The 26,303-nt window shown below is 43.8% G+C and overlaps 1 pseudogene; it reads right to left on the bottom strand.

The window, feature by feature from the left end:
* Window positions 1–1,620: 1,620 nt before the first annotated feature.
* Window positions 1,621–26,303, bottom strand: part of LOC146763206 (uncharacterized) — a 30,117-nt pseudogene continuing 5,434 nt past the window's right edge.

Raw genomic sequence — 26,303 nt, 5'->3', positions numbered from 1 at the left:
CCGCCCCTCCCCTTGGCTGCCGGCGCCATTTTCAAAGGGGTACGGGGGCGGCATGGGCAGGATCCCCTCCCGAGCCGCGGCTCCCGCGGCTCTGGCTTCCCCCGCCAGTCCCCGCCAACAGAGCTCTGCGCGCTGCTGCACCTCCGGTACCGGGTCATCGACCGGCGGTGGCGGGGCGGATGGGGAAGCCGCGGATTTTTGAGAGGTTTCCGCGGGGGGGTCCCGGGCCCCGGCCCGGGGAGGGGGGCGACGCACCGGCCCCCCCCGGATCCCCGCTCCCGGGCGGATCGTCCTCAGGGGTAGTTTGCGTTGCCGCTCCTACCCCTAGCTTGGGTGTAACTAATAAACACGTACGCGCTGCGCTCCATGTCTCTTGCTCTTCTATTGCTCTGCGCAGGGCTTTCTCTACTTTTCCCCACGCCTTAAGGCATTTGCCGCTGCCTGAGGATTTCGTATCCTCGGCCAGCACGGCTGTGCATTTTTCCCATATCTCCGGATGCAAAACATCCACCGGGCGTTCAATTGCCCCAAGCTCAAGCAGCCTTGCTATAGCAAGATAAAAGTCTTTGAGCTTACACTCAATTCCCCATTGCTTATGAACCTCACTTACGACCCTGGCAATGGCGTCCATGACGACTGCGGGTCCTGGGACGTCTCCCTCGCCGAGAACACGGTCTCACCGGTCTGGCCGCTGCTCTTGTCCAGGCGACACCCGCTACCCGAGCGAATTATTCCCGGGCTTCGGCACCAGTTATGTTGCCTTCATGGGAAGGCAAGGCGACCTGGTTTCAAGGAACAGCACGGCAGCCCAGTCTCCCCTGGGCCACTCGGGCTAACAACACGCGCTGGACACCAATGTGGTGGATGGTCAAAAGCCTTTATTATCTTATCTCATGGGTTTAAATAGTCTTGGGGGACTCTGCTACGTCAGGAGGGGTTGGTAGGGTCTCTAGGGTTAGTCAGGAGTGGAAAACTACTGGGTTAGGTGTGGTTACATTCTTTGGGGTAATGGATAACATGTTGCAGGGTGAGAGGGGGATGGGGGTCTTTCTTTCCGTCACATCCCGAAATCTTCCGTTCGCCTGTCCCTATCTACTACACCCAGGTACCGGTCCAAAATTGGAAAGAAATGTTAAGAAAATAGCAGGCGAGGTAATATATTGGGGATTGGATGGTGGAAGAAAGCAGGATTCTTCCTTTTATGTGTTATAAATGTTTTGATGTTTCTTCCTTGTTTAATCCCATATTTTATTTGATTACCAGCATAGTCCAAAGAATGCAAGTGGACAAGAAATATTGCTCATCCAAATGGTTTATAAAGAATAAGAGGGGGGATTGTGAAAAATGCATATTAAATTATTGGCTAATATTAAATTGAATAGTATATGTGTTATGTTGCAAAGTTATTTTGTAGTGCTGTATAAACCTTTTTTAAGTAGTGTGGTAGATATAACTTTAGGTTATAAAATAATGTTAAAATAGAAACTATATGATGTAAGATAGTTTTTTAAACTAGCTCAAGAAAGGGATGAGATAATCAAGAAATTCTTCACACAGAGATAACAGCAACAAGACACCTAAAGAGTTATTGCCTCCTTATCGGAAAAGGCAAACATTCCTTTACTTCCTCTCCATCTTTAAGGAGCCACCAGGATTAAGGGGAAGAAGTTGACAATAGCCAGACAACACCCTTTGTTGGAAAAGAATTTATATATAATGTATGAGATATATGAATATGCAACAGGCTGATGCTTTTAAGGATTAATCTTTTGTTAGTGTGTGTGCTTTCAGGGCTTACTTGCCCTAGGAAGGCACCCAGACTCTCTGTATTTCTTTTTTTAAATTGTCCTTTATTGTCCTAACTATGATTGTCCAAATTCTTATTACTCTATTTTTATAACCATTTTATACTATGAAACTTTTGAAATTTTAAAACAAGTGATTGGCATTTTTCACAGCAGTATCCCACCAACCATAAAAACTGCCGTAACTCCTTTTTTGCTGGGGTAATGGTACTTGTTAAACTCCTTGTATTCTGTCTGGATCAATACACTGAAACCCTCCAGTCAAAATGTGTTCCAAATATTTGACCTTTTCCTCTACCAACTGTGCCTTCTTTTCAGACACTCAAAGTCCTTTTCTAGCAAGAAAATTAAACAGCTTTACAGTAGCCTCTTCAACCAACTTTTCCTGCTACCCTGATAAAAGCAAATCATCCATATACTGCAACGACCTAACTCCTGTGAGGGTGGAGTAAATTCCCTTAGTATTTTCTGCAAAGCTTGCTCAAACAAAACATGCAACTCAGTATATCCCTGCGGAAGAACTGTCCATGTCAATTGTTACCTTACCATTTTTCCTCCTTCCTCCTGTTCCCACTGAAAGGCATAGTACTGTTTACTATTGTATGTAATCGGACATCCCCAGAAATCATCCTTCAAATCCAATACTGAATAATGCTGATGTGAAGAACGGATGTGATTCAGGATTGTATAGGGATCTGGAACTGTGGGATGCCTTGATTTGACAATTTCATTTTTTATTCTTAAATCTTGTACCATTCTGTAGGTTCCATCTGCTTTCTTAACTGGCAGGATAAGGGTGTTATAGGGAGACATACATGGCTCCAAGAGACCTGCCTTTAGCAGGGACTCAATGACAGGCTGTAACCCCTTCTTTGCCTCCCTTGAAAGAGGGTATTGCTTTTTAAACACCACTTGTCCTGGTTGTTTCAAAGTAATTTGGAGAGGCTCTGTGTCTAGTTTTCCATATTTCCCTGGGGCTGCCCACACTTCTGGATTTATTTCAGCGTAAGCCTTCTCAGAAATTTTACACAAAGATATCACCATGTTGGACTCCTTTAAGGAACGGGGAGAGCTCCAGGATGGTTTAGGTGAATGGAGACGAGAGATCTCTGAAGGCTGCTCTTGGGGTATAAGGTTTATTAGGGATGGAGAAAAGGTCCTGCTTCGAGATGCCAGACGCAGCATGTGGTGAGGCTTGAGAGGATGGGGGAGGGGAGAGACAAAAGGATGCTCTAGGAGAGGGTGGAGGTCCTATGAGGGAGAAGATCCAAGAGAGCGTCCGGCCCCTTGGAGCCCCCTTATCAGGGGGCTTCAAGGTGGGCTGGAACAAGGCTTGGGCCAATGGGGTTACAGGCACTTGATGTTTTAGGGGAGGGCTACAGGTGCAGGGTGAACCATACATTTTAGGGGGTGAGATGGAACAGTCCACTTGACCCCTGGACCCATCCGTAGGCAAGGGCATTGTCCGGCTAGCAGAGAGGACTGCTCTCATCCTGGCTGTGTTATTTATGGATAATTATATTTATCCATCCTTCCCAACAGATTCCATTTCATTTTTTACAATACTAATCTGCATTCCCACTACAGCTATCAAATCCCTTCCCAGTAAATTACAATCACAATTAGGAACAAACAGGAATTCATGCATTTCAAACCTGTCTCCCACATCTATTATTAGGGGTTGAATAAAATGTACTAATTCAACCTTCCCACTCACTCCTTGAATAACCAATGATCTTTTTGACAATTCCCCCCCCCCCCCCCCTTAGGTATAAAATTCAAGGTGAATTGAGAGGCCCCTGTGTATACCAGAAAACACACCTCTTCTTGATCCGGACGCACCTTAAAAGTTATCAAGGGCTCCAGAGTGGTGGTTCCTTGATATAATGGGAGCCTCTGACACCCCTAACAATCCATTTCCATTATCCTCTGGACTTCCTTCTCCTGAAGGTCCAGCTGTCTTTGCGGACGCTCCCTTTTCCAATGCCTTTCTGCCTGTCAGACGGTGCACTAGTTTCTCCCCAACCGCTGTTAAGGTTGGCTTTCCCCGGCTGAGGAGGGAATGCCTTTGCCACTTCCTTGTGGCCAACCCCATCCCCTCTGTCCCGAGGGACCCCTTGGACCCTGTGTTTTATTTCTCCGGGGCTGCAAAAACTCTGCCATCATCTTTGCCTTATCTTTAACCTTTTCCTCATCTCTTCTTACATATATCTGCTGTGTTTTTCTAACCAATTCCTCCAGAGGCTTATTTTGCCACTCTTCATCTTTCTGTACTCCTTTCCTTAAAGCAGACCAGGTAACAAATTGTACCTTCAGCAATGTGTCAAAGGCTGGCCCCTCAGGATCCATCCCCCCATGCTTGCACAAGGCATCACTAATTCTTTCCAGCCCATGAGAAGGGCTTTCATGTTTCTCCTGTTCTAATGACATAGCCTTAGCTATGTTTTTATTTCTGGGAGTGGCTGATTTAATTGCCCTAATCAAATAAGCATGGTAGTGGCAGAGGCGAGCTAAGGTGGCCTGATTATTTGGGTCCCACCGGGGGTCAGCCTGGGGGATGGCATAATCCACTGCAGATACATTAGGTCCAGCCCCACCCACTGCTTGTTGATGTTCATCCTCCCACAACTGCTGAGCTTTCTGCAAAATCATTTGTTTCTCTGATGACCCAAAAGAAAATCCCAGCCCTTCCATGTATAATCTTCATATCCAAAATATTCCTCTATCTTTTCCCCCACCCCTATGGGATCATCCAAATATGGGGGTAATTCTTTTTTCAACCCTCTTATATCCTGGGTAATAAGTGGTACAATTACAAACCCAAACCTTCCCCCTTGACCCCCCAAAGGAACTTGGCGGAGTGGCATCTGGTGTACCCCTGTCTGTTGGGGGGCTTCTGATGTCCTAAACTGAGTTCCTTGTCTAGTTCTAGGGGGAGATACAATATGCTACTCCCCTCCTCCCACACCATCATTATTCTCAGGTGGGGCCATAGGAATGGCATTTCCCTGGTCCCCTTGCTCCGGGAGTTGAGGATACAGGGGACCTGCAGCTGGCCCTGGGTCATCTGGCAACACTGCAGGACAAGACAGGGGAAGGCGCTGAAAAACATCCCAATCCTCACCATTTTCCTCTTCCTCCACTTTTTCCTCTTCCCCCATTTTTCTTAATACATAGATTTCTCCTGTCGTTTGTCTAATTGTCATGGTTTGACAGGGAAGTGAATTTTCTCAGGAAGTTGGGGTCAAACCAATCGGTGGTTAGGTTTGGATACTGGCATTTGGAGTGACCACTGAATGCATGGACACACCTCTGAGAACACAGGGGGTTAAAAGCAAGAACTCTTAGGAGAACTGTCTCTTTGGTTCCAGTCAGAGTGCAGTGCAGACCTACTCTGCCCAGCCACAGGTTGGGTGGGGGAGAGGAAGCCATGCAGCCTGGGAGAGGTAGGCCCAGGGTGTGAAGGGACTGGAACCGGGCCAGCTCCTGCAAACAGAAGAGTAGACACAATCTAAGATGTCTTTTTTCCCCTCCCCCCCCGCCCCCCCGAGGGAGAGAGAGTGAAAGAGACAGGAGGGGGGGGGGGTGCCCAGTCGTGGGAGTTGGAGTTCTGGGCAGAGATTTCAGCCGTTCTGGGTGTCATGGTTTGACACCGGAACAATGCCAGTGCCCCCATGAAAATGCAATCTCTCAATTGAATGCTGTGAAATGCAATCGAGAACAAAACAAAGCAGGCCCAAGCTTAATAACAGAAAAAAACTTTATTAAGCTACTACTACAAAAGAAAGAAAGGAAGAGAAAAAAAAAAACCACACACACAAAGATCAAAATGAAAACTCTGCAAAGCATTCCTCCTCCCGCCACCCAACTCCAACAAACCACAGCGAGACACAATCTGGACCCCAATCAGGTTTCCACCCTCCAGACAATCGATACCTAGTCCATCGAGGGAAGAGGAGTCTCTCCTAGTGCCACAGACCCCCCAAGAAACACAGATGCCACATCCTGTGCTTCCATGTCACACATGGCACCACCCGGAGAAAAAAGTTTGCCATGGTGACCCTTCTGCTTTCCATGCACAGTGCTCTCACCACCAATGCATGGATGGACAGACTGCTTTTAGGATTTTCCCTTTCAAGGATGCCCTGCCAAGAGGGGAGAAAACAACAGTTCAGTTTTTCATTTTTTGGGACCACAGTCCCCCCCATTTTTTTTCCCTGGGGCCGGGGGTCCAAGAACAGAGATCTTCTCTTCTTCTTCTTTGAGGACAGGGGGTACCACCACAAACCCCCTAACTTTTTCTCTGTTCACTCCACTTCTGTCTTTTCCAGCTGAAGCAGGTCTCTTGGCTCGCTGGCATCCTCCTAAAATACAGTCTCTCTTGGAGGAGAAGATTGATTTCAGTCGGTGGCTACCAAGGAAAAAGTCCAGCCAAAAGCCACTCCTTGTCCCCCTTCAATCTAGAATTTCTCCTTCTAACATCCCAGGGTCCAAGGTGCCCCTCTTCCTCTCTTTCAAACCGAAGAGGAGTGAAATTTCACAAAGCTTTCATTTCTCAAGGAAGGGTTAAAATTCCCGACTCCCTGGCTGGCTCTCTGCCCAGGCTCCTGCTCCCACAGTGGCGGCTGGGCACCTTGCCCCCCCCCCCCCCCCGTTCGCTCTTCTCCTTCCCCACGGTGAAATTGCTGACAAGCCACCACTGCCAAGAGACTCTTGCGGGGGGGGGGGGGGGGGGGCGGGAATGGAGGCATCCCAGATTTTCTCCACCCTTCCATCTGCAGGGGGTTCCAGTCCCCTCCACCCTTCTTCTTTCTCTGGCCGGTGCCATGTGTGACATGGAAGCACAGGATGTGGCATCTGAATTTCTTGGGGGTCTGTGGCACAAGAGAGACTCCTCTTCCCTTGATGGACTGAGTATCGATTGTCTGGAGGGTGGAAACCTGATTGGGGTCCAGATTGTGTCTCACTGTGGTTTGTTGGAGTTGGGTGGTGGGAGGAGGAATGCATTGCAAGGTTTTCATTTTGATCTTTGTGTGTGGGTTTTTTTCCTTTCTTTTTTTTTTCTTTTATAGTAGTAGCTTAATAAAGTTTTTTTCTGTTATTAAGCTTGGGCCTGCTTTGTTCTGTTCTCAATTGTATTTCAGAACATTCAATTGAGAGATTACATTTTCATGGGGGCACTGGCATTGTTCCAGTGTCAAACCATGACAGGTAACCATGGTGTTAATAGGCTTTCTGGGTGTAAATTAGTGTAGGACTGCAGTGTGAAACTCTTGCCACCTTGAGACAGGAACAAACCATTTTTGCTGACCAATGATAGAATGTTCACAACTTGTAAACTATGTAGAAGTGTATATAAACTGACATCTTTTAGACAATAAACGGAGAACGTAGCTTTAACCATATTGGCTCGATCTGCGTCTTGTCCATTCCAGCTCCCCCTGTATTATAAGAAGTCCCTTGCCTCTTTTCCCCCCATTGTTTCTTTCATCTTTTAATGCCTAATTTCATTTATTAGCAGATCTAAAGTTTACTTGTAAAAGCAAATATCTTTTTCTATTCATCAATCAGTGGAATCCTTCCCATTGTTTCTTTTATCTCTCAGTGCTAGTTTTATCTGCCAGCAGACCCACAGCTTGTTTGTAAAGACAAATCTGATATTCCTCTCAGCAGCTACTGCCATCCTAGTAGACAGGAGTTGTAAACTTACTTTTAGAACTAATTGTTTACACACCTCATGCAGTCCGAAATGTGTTAAATCAAAAAGCTGAAAAATGGTTAACACATACCAGGATGTTATAATATGAAGCAAATCTGATAAACAGTGATGACTTGATGCTGGAGGTAGACAAAAGTCTGAACCCAGCACAATTTGTATATGGACAACCAAAGAGTGACTTAACACAGAATTGTTTAGAAGTTATACAGTACCAAATTAAAGATCAGAAAGATCCCGCAGAACAGGCCCTCCCAGAAGGAGAAAAAATATATTTTGATGGTTCATCCAGATGCTTACAAGGAAAAAGGATGTCAAGGATATGCTTTAGTCGATGGGGAAAATATGCAAATCATTGAAAAAGGAAAATTGCCTTCAAATTGGTCTGCTCAATCTTCTGAATTATTTGCTCTAAAGAGTGCACTGAAGTATGCCTTTGGGGTAGGACACACCACTGGAAAAATTTGGGAAGAAAGGCAGTTACTAAATTTAAAACGAAGAGGGCTGATTCATGAAGGACTCATTCTAGAAGTTTTAGAAGCATTAAAATTGCCTGAAGAAATAATGGTAATACATGTCAAAGGACAACAAAAAGGAATGACCCCAGAAATAAGAGGGAATATGTAGGAATGTGCTCCCTGTTGACGGAGTATAAAAGTTACCATTTGTCTACTTAAAAAGGAAAAAAGCCCATAAGTTTTTCTCCTCAATTTGGTTAAAAGACACCTCATAGGACCTTAGAGAATTCACCTCAAACTTAAGGATAGCCAATTGGACAGAAGCCAAAAAGTCCCACCTAAGCAATTCAGTGGAAAAAGAAGAGAACAAAAGATGTAATTGCTTTTGTGAAGTGTTTTAGCAGGAGCAAGAACCTCTTGCCCTGACTCGGCTTTTCTCTGTAAAGAGCTTTGTTATTTTTGCCTTTTATTAAAACTTTTCTGTTTCCAACACTACCTCAGAAGCCATCCTGCTACTTTTATGCCATCTGAGGTAGCTGAGCTATCTCGAGTGTAATACTTATCTCTGAGAGCTTATGAGACCTGGCTCAAAGAGACCAAGTATTAGGAATAATTTGGCAAATCAAGAGGCTAGAAATACAGCAGAAAATGGGAGTGAAAAAGTTGCATTAATTTTGACTCCAAGCAAGAAAAAAATGTAAATTCCAAAATTTAATGATGCAGAAGAGAAGGAGTTAACTAAAACAGGGGCAGAGTGAGATCAATCTGAGAAATGGAAACACTCTGATGGGAGGCAATTACTCAATAAGCCCCTTACTAAGAAAATATTAGAAGACATACATCAAAGGACTCATTGGAGTGCTCAAGTTTTGTGTGATCACTTTTAAAGGAATTATGGATGCATTGGGATTTTTGGATTAGCAAAGCGAGTAACTGAGAGATGTATAATTTGCCAAAGGGTAAATAAAAAAAATATGAGAAAAACAACACCAGGAGGTGGTGAGTTAGCCTGTCGGAGTCACTTGGCAAGACCCCAACAGTGTGAAAGTCCTTTTATCCCTAGCTCGGCCGCTGAAGAAAAGGTCTGGAATGCGTGAAGCTGAGTTTTCAAGGTTGTTTATTTTTTCTTATCTGTAATAGTTTCTCTCTGACCTGCCAAGGTTCAGCTAGTACAGAAGCCATGGCAGTCTCCTTCCAGCACTGTCTCCCACATTATATACCCAAAATTATCTGTACCATGTTTACAGTTCCCATACCAATACCTAAAATCTATGTTGGACAGTGTGTCCCTATAGACCAATAGAAAAGTGTCACTATCACACCGAAGAATGGAGGACAAGGAGAACAAGAAGGTTGGGACACACCCAAATCCCTCCATCTTGTCCCCTGAATTACATTCTAAAAACATCCCAAAATTCTACTTTTCCACCCTGTGTCAATTCCTCTATTACACTACTCAAACCCTTTTGTCTTGTAATTCCTCATATAAGGTTGTCAGCCTCTCCCATGGGCTAAAATCAAAGCCACAGGTGTTTTTGACTTGCTGCCAAGGTTCCTGGGCTCTTTGCCAGGGTCTCAAGTCATCCAGGGCAGCCAGAGGTATGCTCTGGACTCCAACATTAGCCCTGTGACCGTTTCAAAGCATCCAAGTGAACTTTACTGAACTTCCCCGAGTACAGAGATGGAAGTTTTTTTAGCAATAGTAGAATTACAGAATCACATAATCACTAGGTTGGAAGATACCTTCAAGATAATCGAGTTCAGCCCATGCCATAACACCTCAACTACACCATGGCACTGAGTGCCACATCCAATATTTTTTTAAACACATCAAGGGATGGTGACTCCACCACCTCCCCAGGCAGACCATTCCAGTACTTTATCACTCTTTTTGTAAAAAACTTTCCCCTAATATCCAACCTATATTTCCCTTGCTGCAGCTTAAGACTGTGTTCTCTCGTTCTGTCAGTTGCTGCCTGGAGAAAGAGACTAACCCCCACCTGACTACAAACACCTTTCAAGAAGTTGTAGAGAATGATAAGGTCACCTCTGAGTCTCCTTTTCTCAAAACTAAACAATCCCAGCTCCCTCAGTCATTTGTCATAGGGCTTGTGTTCCAAGCCTCTCACCAGCCTTGTTGCCCTCCTCTGGACAGGCTCAAGAATCTCAATGCCCTTCCTAAACTGAAGGGCCCAGAACTGGACACAGTTCTCAAGGTGTGGTCTCACCAGTTCCAATGACAGGGGAAGAATGACCTTCCTGGTCCTGCTGGCCACACTATTCCTGATATAGGCCAGGATGCCACCTGCCTTCTTGGCCACCAGGGCACACTGCTGGGTCATGTTCAGCTGGCTGTTGACCCGTATCCCCAGGTCCCTTTCCGCCTGGGCACTGTCCAGCCACACTGTCCTCAGCCTATAATGTTGTAGGCGGTTATTGTGGTGAAAATGCAGGACTCGGCACTTGGACTTATTAAACTTCATCTTATTGGACTCTGCCCATCCATCCATCCATCCATCCATCCATCCATCCATCCATTCCAAGTCTCTCTAAAAAGCCCTCCTACCTTCCACCAGATCAATACACATTCCCAGCTTAGTGTCATCCACAAATTTACTAATGAAAGACTCAATACCCTCATCCATTTCATCAATAAAAATATTGAAAAGAACTGGCCCCAGCACAGACCCCTGAGGGACACCACTAGTGACTGGCCGCCAGCTGGGATGCAGCACCATTCACCACCACTCTCTAGGCCCAGCCATCCAGCCAGTGCAAAGAGTACTCCTGTCCAAGCCATGGACTGACGGCTTTTCCAGGAGTATGCTGTGGGAGACAGTGTCAAAGGTCTTGCTAAAGTCCAAATAGACAACACCCCCAGCCTTTCCTGCATCCACCAGGCAGGTCGCTTGGTCATAAAAGGAGACCAGGTTGGTCAAACATGACCTACCACTCCTAAACCCATGCTGGCTGGTTCTGATACCCTGGCCATCCTGTAATTGCTGCATGATGACACTCAATATAAAGTGTTCCATTACCTTATCTGGTACTGAGGTCAGGCTAACTGGTCTATAATTACTAGGATGCTCCTTCCCACCCTTTTTATGGATGGATGTCACATTGGCCAGCTTCCAATCATCTGGAACCTTGCCAGTGAACCAAGACTGTTGGTAAATGATGGAGAGAGGCTTCACACGCTCATCTGCCAGCTCCCTCATCACCCTGGGATGGATCCCATCTGGTCCCATAGATTCATGAACATCCAAGTGGCTCAGCAGTTCTCTGACTGCCTCCTCCTGGATAACAGGGAGACCATTCTGTTCCCTGACACCATCTACCATCACAGGAGGACACTTGTCCTGAGGACAAGCCATCTTCCCACTAAAGGCTGAGGCAAAGAAGGCTTTAAGCACTTGTGCCTTCTCCTCATCTGCAGTTACAAAGTTCCCTTCCACATCCAGTAGAGAACAAAGGTTGGTTTTACCCTTCCTTTTGCTGTTAATATATTTGTAAAAACATTTTTTATTCTCCTTCACAAAAGTTGCCAAATTAAGCTCAAACTGAGCTTTGGCATCTCTGTTTTTTTTCTACATGCCATAGCAACCCCCTTAAATACTTCCTGAGAGACCTGACCCTCCTTCCAAAGATGATACATCCTCTTTTTATTCCTAAATTCCTTCAAAACATCATTGTCCATCCAGGCTGGATGTTTGCCTCGTTGACCATTTAACTCATTCAGTAGAAGCTGTCCCAACTGTTAGAGCTACTGCTAATGTGGTATGTAAGACCTTTTTGGAACAAATTTTTCTCAGGTATGGAATGGTTAACAAGATAGACTCAGACAGAGGAACACATTTTATGTCAAGAGTCTTACAGCAAATAACACAAGCCCTGGGAATAGAATAAGAATTACATACCCCATGGTACCCACAGAGTTTGGTCTGGGTAGGGCGGATGGACTGGACTTTAAAAAGGACTTTAATTAAACTGATGATTGAAACCCAGATGTCATGGGTTAAGTGTTTGCCTTTGATCCTACTGAGCGTCCGGACACAACCCAGATCAGATCTGGGAGTGTCACCCTATGAAATGATGTTTGGGTTGCCCTTTTTGACCTGCCAACATGAAACTGCTACTTACAAATAAGAGGAACTGAGTGTTAGAAAATATGTCACCACAATTGCAAGAACTCTTGGAAATTTGCAGGTGAAATGGATAATCCCTCAAACCACACCATTAGAATTTAAGATTCATAGTGTCTACCTGGGAGAACGGGTATTGGTTAAAACATGGAAAGAACGATCTTTAACTCCACAATAGGAAGGTCCTTTCCAGGTAATGCTGACAACTGAAGCAGCAACCTGGACTAAGGAAAGAGGGTGAATCCACACCAGCAGAATCAAAGGACCTGTGGAAAATCCTAAGGAGTGAACTATAACATCAATGCCAGGTGATACAAAATTGACTCTCAAGAGAAGATAGGGTGGTGAACTGGGATGACCCAAATAATGTCCCAAGGATAACAGACAACTGGGAAGTAAGAAGAAGCTTATATAAGTGGTTTCAAGCACCCCCTAGAGAAACTCTAAGGAAACTCAGATACCCTCCCTGGGGAGAGATACTTCCTCTTCAAACGAGAGGATCTGGTTTATATAGATCTGAAATCCAGAGAATTTTTGCTATAGCTTGTGATTTGTATAAAGAAGAGAATCCCTTATATCCTGACCTAAGGGTCAAATTGCAGCCACCCTCCATACCTGTGGATGTGACAGCCTGGTCTGAGAGCAAGAAAACTAGATAAGTTTTCCCAGAATCAGCTTGTGAGATTTTAGGGAGGTGAAGATAAACAATGATAGCTTGTTATTATAAACAACCTGCAGGTGTTGTTTTCCGACTGTTTTCTTGTTTTCCTCAAAGATTGTTTATAAGAAAGGTGGGTTTTTTTAATTAGCCAATCAGGTGAAATGTATTGATTAATTGACCAATCAGGTCTATCTGTATCAGAACAATGTATAAAAAAAGATCTGAAGTAAAGCTGTGCTATGCTGTGCAAACCAGCCTTCTGGTGAGTCTGTGTCATTTCTTACTCAACAGTGATACATACCCACGCACATACTGTGCCTTATACACCTGTCATGGTTTGGAATGGGAGGAAATCTGGGGAAGTGATGCAAAACTTCCAGCCAGTGGAAATTGCACATGCCTCTATGAAACACACATGTAAAAGACAAAAGAAACCTGGGAACTTCCTCTTTCCCTTCTTGCCAGGAGCGAGGTAACACGGCTGGGCAGCCCCTGCCATGGGGCTGGGCCGGCCGGCCCTGCCACGCGGTTGGGCCACCTTCCCCGGGCCGCCTGTCAGTCCCCAACATCGGCTGCTGGGCAGGAAGAGGGGAGGTGTCACGGGGCTGGATGGAGCCGGCCTTACTAACATCTGGCTGCTTACTACACCCTCCCAAAGCCCGAGGCCCAGCCAAGCCCACCGGGCCTTGGGAGCAGCCCCAGGCATGTGCTGAGATTTTACCCCCCGTGGAAGTTCCTGCAATCATCGGGCAGGGGGAAGGAGAAACCACCACCCACCCCCACCCCCTGCGTGCTGTTGCTACTGAGTTCTAGCCTGGCTGATTCGATCCAAGCCGATTCCCCCAGCCACAGCTCCTGCCCACCCAGACCGACCAGGCTCCAGGTGAGATGTTAACCCTTTCAATGCTTCAATCCTCCCTCAAGTGAGAGAAATGAACAAAATGCAAGGATGTAAAGGAACAGCATGAAAACATCTAAATTACTGAAGAAGTCAAGTTCCAGATGGGAGGGATGAAGAGATACCTTGGTCTTGGGGCTGAAATCCTCCTGTAAGCTATGGAGAAATGACTCTTTTTCTCTATAACACTTGTAACTATGGGGAGATTAAGGGTTCAAACTAATATCAAGCAAAGGCCTCCATGTTAAAATAAGCAGATGTTAAAGTAGCTGTGATCCCATGAGAAGTTTGAACAGAGTAAGAGAGAAGAGTAGTCCTGTATCCCAGGAGATCTCTGTTCCCAAGGATAAGGATGATTTTAGAAATAGATAATGAGAACTTTTGTCTTTGAACAGCTCATCTTTAAAACAACATCCCATAAATCAACATGACCCATCAACAAGCTATGGGAAGGCTTGTGGAAAACGGGAGAGATTTCACAATAGCAGGGTTCTCCGGGCAGCAGTTATCAGTGAAGAAATTGGGAGCCATGAGAGAACTGTTTTTTTTTCCTCTTGGGGAAAAGTCTCCATAACATAAACAAGAGGGATTTCTCTCCCTAAGTGAACTGAAAAAAAACTATTTTAGAGGTGGCAAACTGCCTGGAAATTTTAAGTTTTCTTTCTTTACATTGTCAGTGAAAAAGAAAAAGTTGGGAGGGGAAGAAGTGATCTGAAGGGTTTGTTTTAATTTTTATTACATTTTTCTTTTAGTTAATATTAATAAGATTTTCTTATACCCTTTTAAAGTTTTAAGCCTGCTTTGCATTTTTCCAAATCCTGTCTTACAGCAAGAAGTGAGTACATTGGTGATTGACAAGCACTGAAGCCCACCACAATCACCAACACATTGGTTAGGAAATCTCAAAATTAGATAAATCTGAAATTAGCGAATAAAATCCACTACATGAAAATTAGTGTTTCTGCCCAGTTTCAGACTGAAATCACCACAACACCCCAATACAGGACATGCTAGCTGGGTGTCATGGTTTGACACTGGCACAATGCCAGGGCCCCCATGAAAATGCAATCTCTCAATTGAATGCTGTGAAATGCAATCGGGAACAGAGCAAAGCAGGCCCAAGCTTAATAACAGGAAAAAAAAAAAAAACTTTATTAAGCTACTACTATAAAAGAAAAAAAAAAGAAAGGAAAAAAAAACACACACACACAAAGATCAAAATGAAAACTTTGCAATGCATTCCTCCTCCCGCCACCCAACTCCAACAAACCACAGTGAGACACAATCTGGACCCCAATCAGGTTTCCACCCTCCAGACAATTGATACTCAGTCCATTGAGGGAAGAGGAGTCTCTCCTGTGCCAGACCCCCAAGAAATACAGATGCCACATCCTGTGCTTCCATGTCACACATGGCACCATCCAGAGAAAAAGTTTGCCATGGTGGCCCTTCTCCTTTCCATGAACAGTGATCTCACCACCAATGCATGGATGGACAGACTGCTTTTAGGATTTTCTTTCAAGGATGCCCTGCCAAGAGGGGAGAAAAACAACAGTTCAGTTTTTCATTTTTTGGGACCACAGTCCCCTCCCCCCCCATTTTCCCCCTGGGGCCGGGGGTCCAAGAACAGAGATCTTCTTCTCTTCTTCTTCTCTGAAGACAAGGGGCACCACCACAAACCCCCTAACTTTTCTCTGTTCGCTCCACTTCTGTCTTTTCCCAGCTGAAGCAGGTCTCTTGACTCACTGGCATCCTCCCAAAATACAGTCTCTCTTGAAGGAGAAGATTGTTTCAGTTTGTGGCCAACACGGAAAACTCCAGCCAAAAGCCACTCCTTGTCCCACTCCCATCTAGAATTCCTCCTTCTAACATCCCAGGGTCCAAGCTGTCTCTCTTCCTCTCTTTCAAACCGAGGAGGGGAAAAATTTCACAAAGCTTTCATTTCTCAGGAAGGGTTAAAAGTTACGACTCCCTGGCTGGCTCTCTGCCCAGGCTCCAGCTCCCACAGGCATCTGGGCACCTTGTGGCCCCCCTCGCTCTTCTCCTTCCCCGCGGTGAACTGGTGATAAAAACTGCTGCTGCTGTCTCTTTCTCTCTCTCTCTCTCTCTCTCTCGACTCTGGGGGGGAACGGAGACATCCCAGATTTCTCCACCCTTCCATCTGCAGGGGGCCAGCCTGGCTCCAGTCCCTCTACCCTTCAGCCTGCCTCAGTCAGGCCATGGGCCTTCCCCTCCCCCACCCAGCCATGGGACAGGCAGTGGAGAGTCCTGCTCTACACGCTGACCAGAACCAAAGAGAGCAAGTTCCCCTGGGAATTCTGCTTTTAACCCCTCTGTGTTCTCAGAGGCGTGTCCACCTTCAATTGGTCAATATCCAAATTGACCTCTTCCTTCCAGAAAAATTCTTTTTCTGTATCAAACCACGACACTGGGTTATATGTAAAGGTAGAGATTTTGAGCAAAAATGGAACTGTAATTCTCATAAAAGACACTCGCGTTGTATGGTATGTCACAAGCATGACTCACCAATTTTGAAAAGACAGCAGCTACTAAATGCAGAAATAGTTAATTTACTTTGTCATTGGGAATTATTGATAACAATTTTGTGGGAAGTCCCTGAGGACCAGTGGGAATGCACTGTATTCAAATGTAAGCAAAAGTTTGCCTGGAAATTGGATAAGAGAAAATTACTTGCTTTGTGGATGAGGACTACTAGTGCCTGTTGAATAGCGAAAAAAACCCCAATACCAAAGTGCCAAAAAGCAATTTACTTGGAAAGACAGCTATAGGGAAATAGAGGGCAAGACCAGATTGTCCACTGTACTTGCCACCAAGATCATATACACCTGCTATGGGTAGCAAACCCATAGGTATGGGAGGTGGGGTTTTAAGTCATACCAGACCTCTGTTACTCCTTTTTTGTATTTTCCCATTTGGGATTCAAGCAAATTCATGTCACAAATGCTACCAATAGCTTTACTTGGAAAAAACCGAAGGTTCCTTTTGTATTACCTACACCCATGTTGACAGTTGCTGTTATGACCCATCCAAATTAGATACCTGTATGCAAGATGGGCAAACATACTGGATTGCAGAAAACTCAGGAAAAAGTGGAAATAGACGGGAAGTAAATGTCCAAAGGGAGAAAGATGGGCTCGATTTACATTTGCTCTCAGGGGTGGAGTCCAGGATTTGGTAAAGGAACAAATAGCAAACGAGATGACAACGGCAACACCACTATCTAATCCTGCATCACCCCACATGAAGATTTGCATATGAAACTGACACAACAATTAGAAAAGTAAATAGAAATCACCAGATTAGGGAAAAACCTGTTTGTATATTTGGAGGGAAAGAATAAGTAAAGAACTACATATAACCAACTGTTGGGCTTGTGGGGGGGCTTTGATGACAGAGGAATAGCCATGGAAAGGCAGTAGCCTAGGCCCTATTGAACTTCTTAAATGGAATTGTAAAAATATAAGAGGGGAGAACCAGCCAAAAAGGGTGGATTTTAAGTTCAACAATGATAGGAAAAGAGTGCCTCTGGCGCACTGAGAAAAATTTTCTTAACATAGTAGGAAGTACTCCCTATAAGACATACAAAGTTTGTAATGGGACTTTTACATGGTGGGTCCCAGAATAACCAACACTGTATTGGGTCCAAAGTAAAACAAATAGGAAAAATTGTAAACATCATAAGGAACCAAACTTTTGCTATGTAAAAATACAGGCAAGAATCTCTATTCTGGAATCCCAAAAATATCCAAATTTTGGGAAAGTATAAATCAACAGGATAATGATTATTGGAAAGCACCAGATGGCTTATTTTATCTATCCTTTCCTGGTGCTTTCCAATAATAATTTCCAATAATCATGTGGGAAAAGAGCTTACCCCCCCCCCCGTTGGAAAGCAAGCTGTACTCTGAATTATACAGCCAGGATTTTTCCTTTTGCCAGGGCAGGATGGACACTTAAAAAAAAAGGAATTTATCAGAAGATTTAAAAAATGGGGAGAAGATGAATGCATTCTGGAAATATATGGGCCAGCCACATGGACACAAGATAATAGTTAGAGATATAGAACCCAAATGTATATGGTAAATCATAGGACTCCAAGCAGTTGTAGAAATAATAACTAACTAACTAACAAAACTGCCGTGGCACTGGAATTAATATCAGACCAACAAGGAAAAACAAGAGATGCAGTGTATCAAAATAGGTTGGCTTTAGACTACTTATTAGCCGAAGAAGGGGATGTCTGTGGAAAATTTAGTACATCTGATTGTTATTTGAAAATAGATGACAGTGGGGATGCCATCCTGGATATAGCCAATGATATCAGAAAAATAGCCCAGGTACTGATCCAAAAATGGGAATCAATGCTAATAACCAACAGGTGGGACAATTTATTGGGAATAGAATGGTAGAAAAAGCTAGGCTTCTTTCTTTTATGTGCAACAGCTAGTTTATTATTTCTTCCTTTCCTGATTTCCTGTTTTATTCAGCTAATCACTAGCATAGTCCAAGGTATACAAGTAGTAGCAATGCCTATGGACCCAAAATTGGCTTCATCTGGAACAACACAAAAAATAATGGTGTTAAAAAAATGAAAAAATATGGAAGACTCCTTTGAAAAAGCAAAATTGATTTATGAAAAAAATGAGCAATTAATGAAAATTAAAAACCAAGAATTATTGCTCAAGACACATGATTTATGAAAAAGGAGAAGAGGTATTGTGATAAACACATATTATAGTTTTGGCTTTCATAAATATTCAAGTGGATGCTATGTGTTGTACATTATAACATAATGTTAACTTTTGCAGAAGTAGCTTTTTTATGAAGATATGGTTGTGAAATAATAACTAATGCTTTTATTTTTGTAGCTAACTGGCAATAATTAAAATAACAGACATTTGTGAAATAGCTGATATAGTTGTTTTAGAGTACTTGTGGTTAACTTTCAATAACTGAAATAACCATCTGCGTGGTTGGATAACATTTGAGGAACAGGCGTGACAGGGGACCCCTGCTACTGACACTTTGACTATCAACAACTGTCACCTGCTGAAACCATGGAAGAGGAGGCTGTTGTGGGGGGGTGACACATGACCCTCAAAACCACATCCAAGATTACTGATCAGGCAGATCAGAGAAAGGGCCATGCTAAAAAATTCCTGGAACATGCAAACTAGTTTGAGGAAATGTTTGAATATGTATAATGGTTTATAAATATGTATTTGACCAATGCAAAATAAATGGTACAAAAGAAGTGTAAGGAAAAGGGTCTATGCCTTTATTAATGTTCAGCTCTTTATTAAAAAGATTAGCTCGGCAGGGGGCTCGACACGAAGCTTGCCCCCGCTGTTGCAGCTTTTCCCGGTAGCCAAAGGGTGAGAAGGTGTGCAGAGTCTGACCCTGGAGTCTCCGTGGCACACTGGTAGCCGGAGGTGAAGAGGTGTGCAGCCTGTATCTGAAGTCCCAGCAGACCATCCTCTCTCCTTTCCTCCTGGCACACTGGTAGCCAAAGGGTGGGGGGATGTGCAGAGCCTGCTGCCGAAGTCCAGCAGCAGCTATCCCTCTCCTTCCCTCCTGGTAACACCAGGAAATGTTCCTTTGTGCCTGCTTCCCACAGCCCAGTCCAGTCTTGTCCTCTGCAGGTTATGGTGACAGGTCAAACACAGACTAGGGATGTGGTTCCCTTTTCCCCAGCCAGTACACCCATCCAGCCCCCTCCACTGTGCCCAGCCTTCCATTTAGGGGTGTTTTCATCCCTAAAACACCCTCCCATGATTCCACTGGTCTCCCTATTTTACATCCCAGTCCTAGAAGGGTAGTGAGGGTTGGAGGGTAGGTGATTCCCAGGAGCAATTAGCTAATTAACATTTCAATGTCAGTACTTAGTTCGAGCCAAGTATCCCAGCCAGGCTGTTTTGTTCATAACAAGAAGGGTTGCTCTTTTTGAGACAGTGTGCCTTTAGCTATGGCTACGCACCCAGCACTGTTACTTTTGCTTTATTGATTTTGTCCCCTATTGTCCTTTATTAAATTTTTAAAAATTCAACGGAGGAGTAGTCTATATTTCCCACACTTGTATTTATATACATTCTAATATTCAAAGAATTCCCCAAGCCATGCCCAAAGTCTGTCCCCCTTCTTATGTAAGCTCATAATTTCTTGGATTTTTGGTCCTTTATGTGTTTGTTGAACAAGATTGTCATCTGTTATAAACGAGAATTTATTCAGCCAGATTAAAAATAAAAATAATTTTATTTGCGGTCAAATTCTGTCTAGCCAGCCACACGGAAAGGACAGAGCCGAGCCCGGGGTCGACCCTGGGTGTGCAACAAGGAGTCAGCCTCAGCAGAGGTTTTCTCCTATGCCCACCCCTCCATCCTGGCACAAGCGGTTTTTATAGGGAAAATTCCGCCTGAGGCCAAGATTTCAGCAGTTAGTCTTTTCTTCTATTCAGAGTCTATAGGTTAATAAGATTTTCTTTTTTTGGTGATGAGGAGAAATAATTCAATGTCTGGAGTAGTTGAATTCTTGATGAGAGTTTACGGGAAGGCTGCATTCACATGGATCTGTCTGAGGATTTCCATTATATCCATCTTGGACGATCAGCACCGATGATCGTGATGATCAACACCTGGAGCCCAGACATGGCCCATCTCCTGGCCAAGCCACATCCTTTTACTTGTAAATCAGTTTCCAATATACATCCAGTCTCACCTGCATGGGGGGGGGGGGGGGGAACTAATACAACGCGCATGATTTAACAAGTATCCAATATTACATATTTCATACAAGGAATGGCGCAAATTATATTTATTACACATAACAATCCCCCACCTTCTATATTAACTCATTAATTCGCGCCCTAATTTCTACCTCTATTCATTCTCAAGGTAGTGTACTGACTACCTTGAGACTGGCTTTTAGTCTACATCTGGAATATCTTGGTAAATTTTGTAGTTTTGTTCTTTTCTCTTTATTCGCCTTTTAAATTTTGCTAGAGCCTCAGCCGCCCTGCTGTGAGGAATTTCTTCTCCCAGTGTTATTATTTTTGGTACCTGATTTGTTTTTCCAAGAGCAGCTTCTGGGTCTGTGGGTAAAGCTGCTATTTGCATCCCCTGTACCACCGAATGAATGAGTCTTATAAAACAGGGGATGAGACAGGGTAGGAATATGACTCCTGCTATTGAACATAAAAATGGAGAAAATTATTTTCTTCCACCAAGCCCCATCAAACAAATGATCCCACCACGATGCCTGGAGAAGTGAGTTCCACTTTTGTACTGGAACATGGGCTACTTGTTTAATTTTTGTGGTTAGATTTCTAATGGGTTTTCTATAATCATCTATTTCTACACAGCACTGAGATTCGTTAAATTTTTCACACACACCTCCTTTTCTAGCTAGTAAGTAATCAAGGGCTATCCTAGTTTGATATACAAAAGCCCTCATTTGAGAGTGTTGCTGGGATAATAATTCAAGAGTACCTGAAGTGTGATTGGATACAATCTCCACTACAACTTGCAACTTTATTAAGCGATTTAATAAATAGATGGGGGTTTGGTATCTCCACGACCCATCCAGTACAGTTACATTCATTATAAACCGGAATTGAGATTTCCCTGTGTTCTTTTAATGCAGTTGATGAGCTAACTGTCCGTTTTTACGGTATGTTTTTTTTTTTTTATTTCCCCTTTAATTTGTATACCCCCTGTTGAGTGTTTGTCTCAAGATACTGTTAATTAGGCTTACCCCTGCTGCAGTTCCATGACATGAGGGATAACTTTTCTGGGTATTGTTAGGAAAATAAGGCCTTTTTGTTCATAATATAGAGTCTCTCATATTCACAGAATAGAGTTTTAATTAGAGTTTTTACTTGTCTGAACATGTTCTCATCTTGCCAGGCATTCCAGTGTCTATCTCAGGCATTCCAGTGACTATCCCTCAAGGACGACTTCGTTACAAACTTTTTAGGGAGTTAAAACTGTTTTGAGAAAGCTGCTGCTAGGCACCCAAACACCTAAGCGAATAGATATGTTTCAAGGATAGTTCCGTTACAGACTTGGCAAAACATGTAAACGTGCCTAGAGATAACATTTCTTGTTTTTGAGGGAATTTCCAGGTCGCAGAGACAACCTTAAAGAAGACCACTGGCGCCACCAAGAGGCAGAGAACAACCACCAAACAACAGGGTGCGCCTGCGCAGAAGAGACACCAGAGCGTCACCAGAACGTCACACATCCGGAAGAGACAACCCAATAAGTGGGGGGGAAACGGAGAGCTAGGCGCGGTAGTTGAAATGACTGCCGCCCAGCGCGCGCTGGTTTGCTTTCGCTTTCCGCTATTAATAAATCCTTTTAATTGGATTTGACAGCCTATTGTGCTCGTTTATAACAGGTATCTACCCCCAAATTCGCCTTTGAGGCATGTGGCTAGGCTTAGGCTCACCAGGATTACTTCCACTGCTAGGATCCCTCTGCCATTCCCAGCGCCCACTGGGGTGCCTCCAGCGGCAGGGCAAACCATCTTCTTGGCAGCAGGAATCTTCGTCTGTGGTTTCATGCTCAGGCTGAGCTGCATACTTGTTTAAAAATGCCTCCTTGGTGTAGTTCAGCAGAGCCTGCGCGTTGTTTAACCTATGACACTCAACAATAATAATTTTAGCTTTGCAAGTAAATTCTCTTTTAATTCATTCTAATACGGAAAAACACCAGATTATTGAATTTAATTGAAACAATCTCAGCCTTGTGGCTATTACCAGAAAACGGTTAGTGAGGTCTAACTCCTGCTCAAAGCACTCCCCCACAACCCACTTAGTTTGAGCAGTCTAAACATTACAACAGTATTCATAGGGGAAACATACAAAGAGGATACTAGTTACACTCTGGCACAGAAAGTTTGATTGAGATGTTTTCAGTCATTTACTTTGCCGGTGCAGGGTTATCTTCATATCTCCAGGGTGGGAGGTGATTTTTCACTCTGGTGCCTGATCCTGGAGTTCGACTTTCTTTATCCTTGATGTGTGTGTCCACCTCTTTTCTGCAGTTCGTATAGCAGTATCTGTGGTCAAAAGAACAATGAAGGGTCCCTCCCAATGAGGCGTTAATGGGGATTCCCTCCATGCTTTTACAAGCACTTTGTCCCCAGGTTGTATTTTATGTATCGAGAAGCTAAGAGGACTCTGCTGCATGATCACCCCCTGTCTTCACAATTTTTTAAGATTCTTATTTAATGCTATTAGGTATGGTTGTATTTATCTATCCTCTAATCTCGGATGCCCTACAGGCATACCGTGGGTATAAGGCATCCCATATAACATTTCAAAAGGTGAAAGTCCTGTTTCAGAGTAAGGCATAGTCCTTATATTTAATAAGGCCAACGGGAGGCATTTTGTCCATGACATTCACGTTTCTAACATCAATTTGGCTAATTGGGCTTTTAGTGTTTGATTTATCTTCTCAACTTGTCCTGAGCTCTGGGGTTGCCACGGGGTGTGGTATTCCTACTGAATGCCTAAAGCAATTGCTTAATAATTTTTGATGTGAAATGTGTTCCCTGGTCTGAATCAATGTAGCTTACTAACTCATATAGTGGTATAATTTCTTCTAATAAAAGTCTTGACACTGTTTGGGCTGTAGCCTGAGAGCTTGGGAAAGCCTCTACCCAGTGGGTTAGTTTGTCCACTATGACTAATAGGAATTTGTATCTCCTGACCTTAGGTAGATCAGTGATATCTACCTGGACCCTTTCAAAAGGCTGGTAAGCTGCTGGGCGACTCCCCATTGTTAACCTTTGGGAGTTTGCTCGATTTATTTTTCTGCAAAATTATATACCCCTGTACCTCTTGTTTAGCTAATTCGTATATACCTCTGCAGCTAAAGAATCTCAGGAATTGTTCTGCTAGAGCTCAGGCCCCCCAGTGTGTTTGTTGATGTAATCTTTTTAAAATTTTCCTGGTGTATTCCTTCGTCTGGTAACTTCCACTTACCTTCTTCCAACCGTCCCCAATCTCTTGATAAGCCTTTATCTCTTTTTCAGAGGGGTGGTGGGGGAATTCCTGAGCTTTTCCTTTCTCAAGTTCTGGGGTACTTAACAAAGCAGTACTTTTTGCCTCTGTTGGCTAAATTGTTTCCCCCAGTCCTGAATTGCATCCCAGTTTGGTGTCCCTTTACATGGACCACAGCAATAGCTTCTGGTCCCTTAATGACTTTTAGGATTTGTCTAATTATTTCTTCATTAATTAGCCCTTTTCCTGGTGTGACCCCTTTCCTCCCATATTTTTCCAAAGGTGTGTACTACCCCAAATGCGTATTTGGAGTCAGTGAAAATTGTTCCCTTTTTCCCTTCAAGTCCCAGCAGAGCCCTGTATAATGCATACAGCTCACAGGCCTGAGTCGACCACCCTGCACTCAGGGGTCCAGATTCTACCACCCTTCCCGTCTTCCCGTCTATGACTGCATATCCTGACTTTCTTTTAACTTCCACAATTTTTGCAGAACTGTCCACAAACCATTTTTCCCCTTCTTCGAGTTCTTCTTCTTCCAAATCTGGTCGTATTTTGGTCTGTAATCCTACTATCTCAGCACAGTTATGGAGGGGGTCCCCTGGGACTGCCCCAAACAGGAATTGGGCAGGATTTTGAGCCGGGGTACTCTTTAGCTCCAGGTCCTGGGAGTGGGTTAGAATGGCGTCATATTTCAGAAGCCTGGCGTCTGTCAGCCACTTGTCTGCTTTTTGCTGCAAGATGCTTCTTACATTATGGGGGGAGTAGATGGTTAATGAAGCCCCGAACGTTACCTTTTTGGCTTCTTCTACTAATATTGCCACTGCCACAATTGCTTGTAAGCAGGTGGGCCAGCCCCTGCTGACAGGGTCCAGAAGCTTGGATAGATATTCAACTGGTTTCTTGGCCCCTGCCCAGTCCTGGGTCAGAACCCCGTGGGCAGTGTGGTTACTAACATCCACAAAGAGCTGAAAGGGCCTTTTTATGTTAGGGAGTATTGGAGCTGCTATGAGGGTTTCTTCTAATCCTTGGTAACGCTCTCATCTTTTTTCAGTCCACTTAAGTCTGTCTGTGGTAAGTTTGTAATATAAAAACCTTACCTTTTCACTGTATCCTTGGATCCATTGTCTGCAAAAGCCCAAAAGTCCCAGCAATTGCCTGATTTCTCTTTTTGTGTTAGAAGAGGGTAATGCAATTTTCCTGCCACCCGGTCTGGATCTAGTTTCTTTTTCCCTTTTGTCAACTAGTGCCCTAAATATTTTACTTCAGGTTCAGTGAATTGTAATTTAGACTTTGAAACTTTCAACCCTTGTCCTCCCAGGAAGTTTAATAAAGCTATGGTTCCAGCCCTGACTTCTTCCTCCTTAGAGCCAGCTACCAATAAGTCATCTACATATTGTAATAGTTTGGTCCCAGGGACTGGCACAAATTCACTGAGCACCTTTTCAAGGGCCTGACTGAAAAGATTTGGTGAGTCTACAAACCCTTGAGGGAGGGAAGTCCATCTTAGTTGTTTTCTGTGGGTGTTTGGATCCTCCCATTGGAAGGCAAAATAATCACGTCTTTCCTCAGCTAGAGGACAAGTCCAGAAGGCATCTTTTCGGTCGATCACACTATACCATTTATCATCCAGGGACACATTGTTCAGCAAAGTATATGGATTAGAGACCATGGGAAATAGGGTTTTTGTTTTTTGATTTTACTGCTCTTAAGTCTTGTACCAGCTGATATTACTATCTGATTTTTGAACTGCCAAGATAGGTGTATTATGTCTTGACATGCAAGGCTTGAAGGTGCTTCTTTTTATTAAGTCTTCGATTATTGGTTTTAATCCTTTTCTTCCCTCTAGAGAGATGGGATATTGCTTCACCCTTATGGGGTCTTCTGGTCTCTCAATTTTAATGTCGATTGGTTCCATGTCTAATTTTCCAGCTTCCCCGGGAGTGTGCCAGACCCTGGGATTAATTTTATTTTCATCTTCGGTAGTTAGGTTGTATAAATTTACCATGAGTTGTGAGTCTTTTGCAATTATACTTATTTTTAATATTACCAGTAAATTGTATTCTGTTTCTTCTACTAATAAAATATCTCTGACATAGATTTTATTATCAGATTCTATTTTTACTTTTTTTTTTTTTTTTTTAGGACAGGGACCTGAAAAAAATCTCCTTTTGCCCTGATCACAGTCATAAAATCTTTACTTTTGATGCACTCAGGAGGTAGTTGTTTGACTGTGGTTTTTTCTGCTCTAGAATCAACTAAAAAGACTAGTTCTTGTTTTTGGGGTCTTACCTTTAATTTTATCAAGGGCTCTCTAGATATCCTTGACCCCAGATTGTAAAGCCCCTGATACCTCTATTCTTCTTGAAAGACTATTTTATCTTTTATTCGTTTCTTATAATCCCTCTTGAGGTGTCCTTTCTTTTTACAGTAAAAACATTCAGGGGCACTTACTCGTTTCTTTTGTCTTTTGTGTGTTCGCCGGCTTTCCCTGGTGCCCTCGGGCTGGAGCTGATGTCCCAGCCGTTTGTGCTTGTGCTTCCCTTACTGCTGCCACCAACACCCTGGCTTGTGTTTTTTTGTTTTTCCTTATCGTCTCATT

This window comes from Lonchura striata, chromosome W, assembly GCF_050655825.1.
Source record: "Lonchura striata isolate lonStrDom1 chromosome W, ASM5065582v1, whole genome shotgun sequence".
Lineage (NCBI taxonomy): Eukaryota > Metazoa > Chordata > Aves > Passeriformes > Estrildidae > Lonchura > Lonchura striata.
This window is presented reverse-complemented; position numbering and strand designations above follow the sequence as displayed.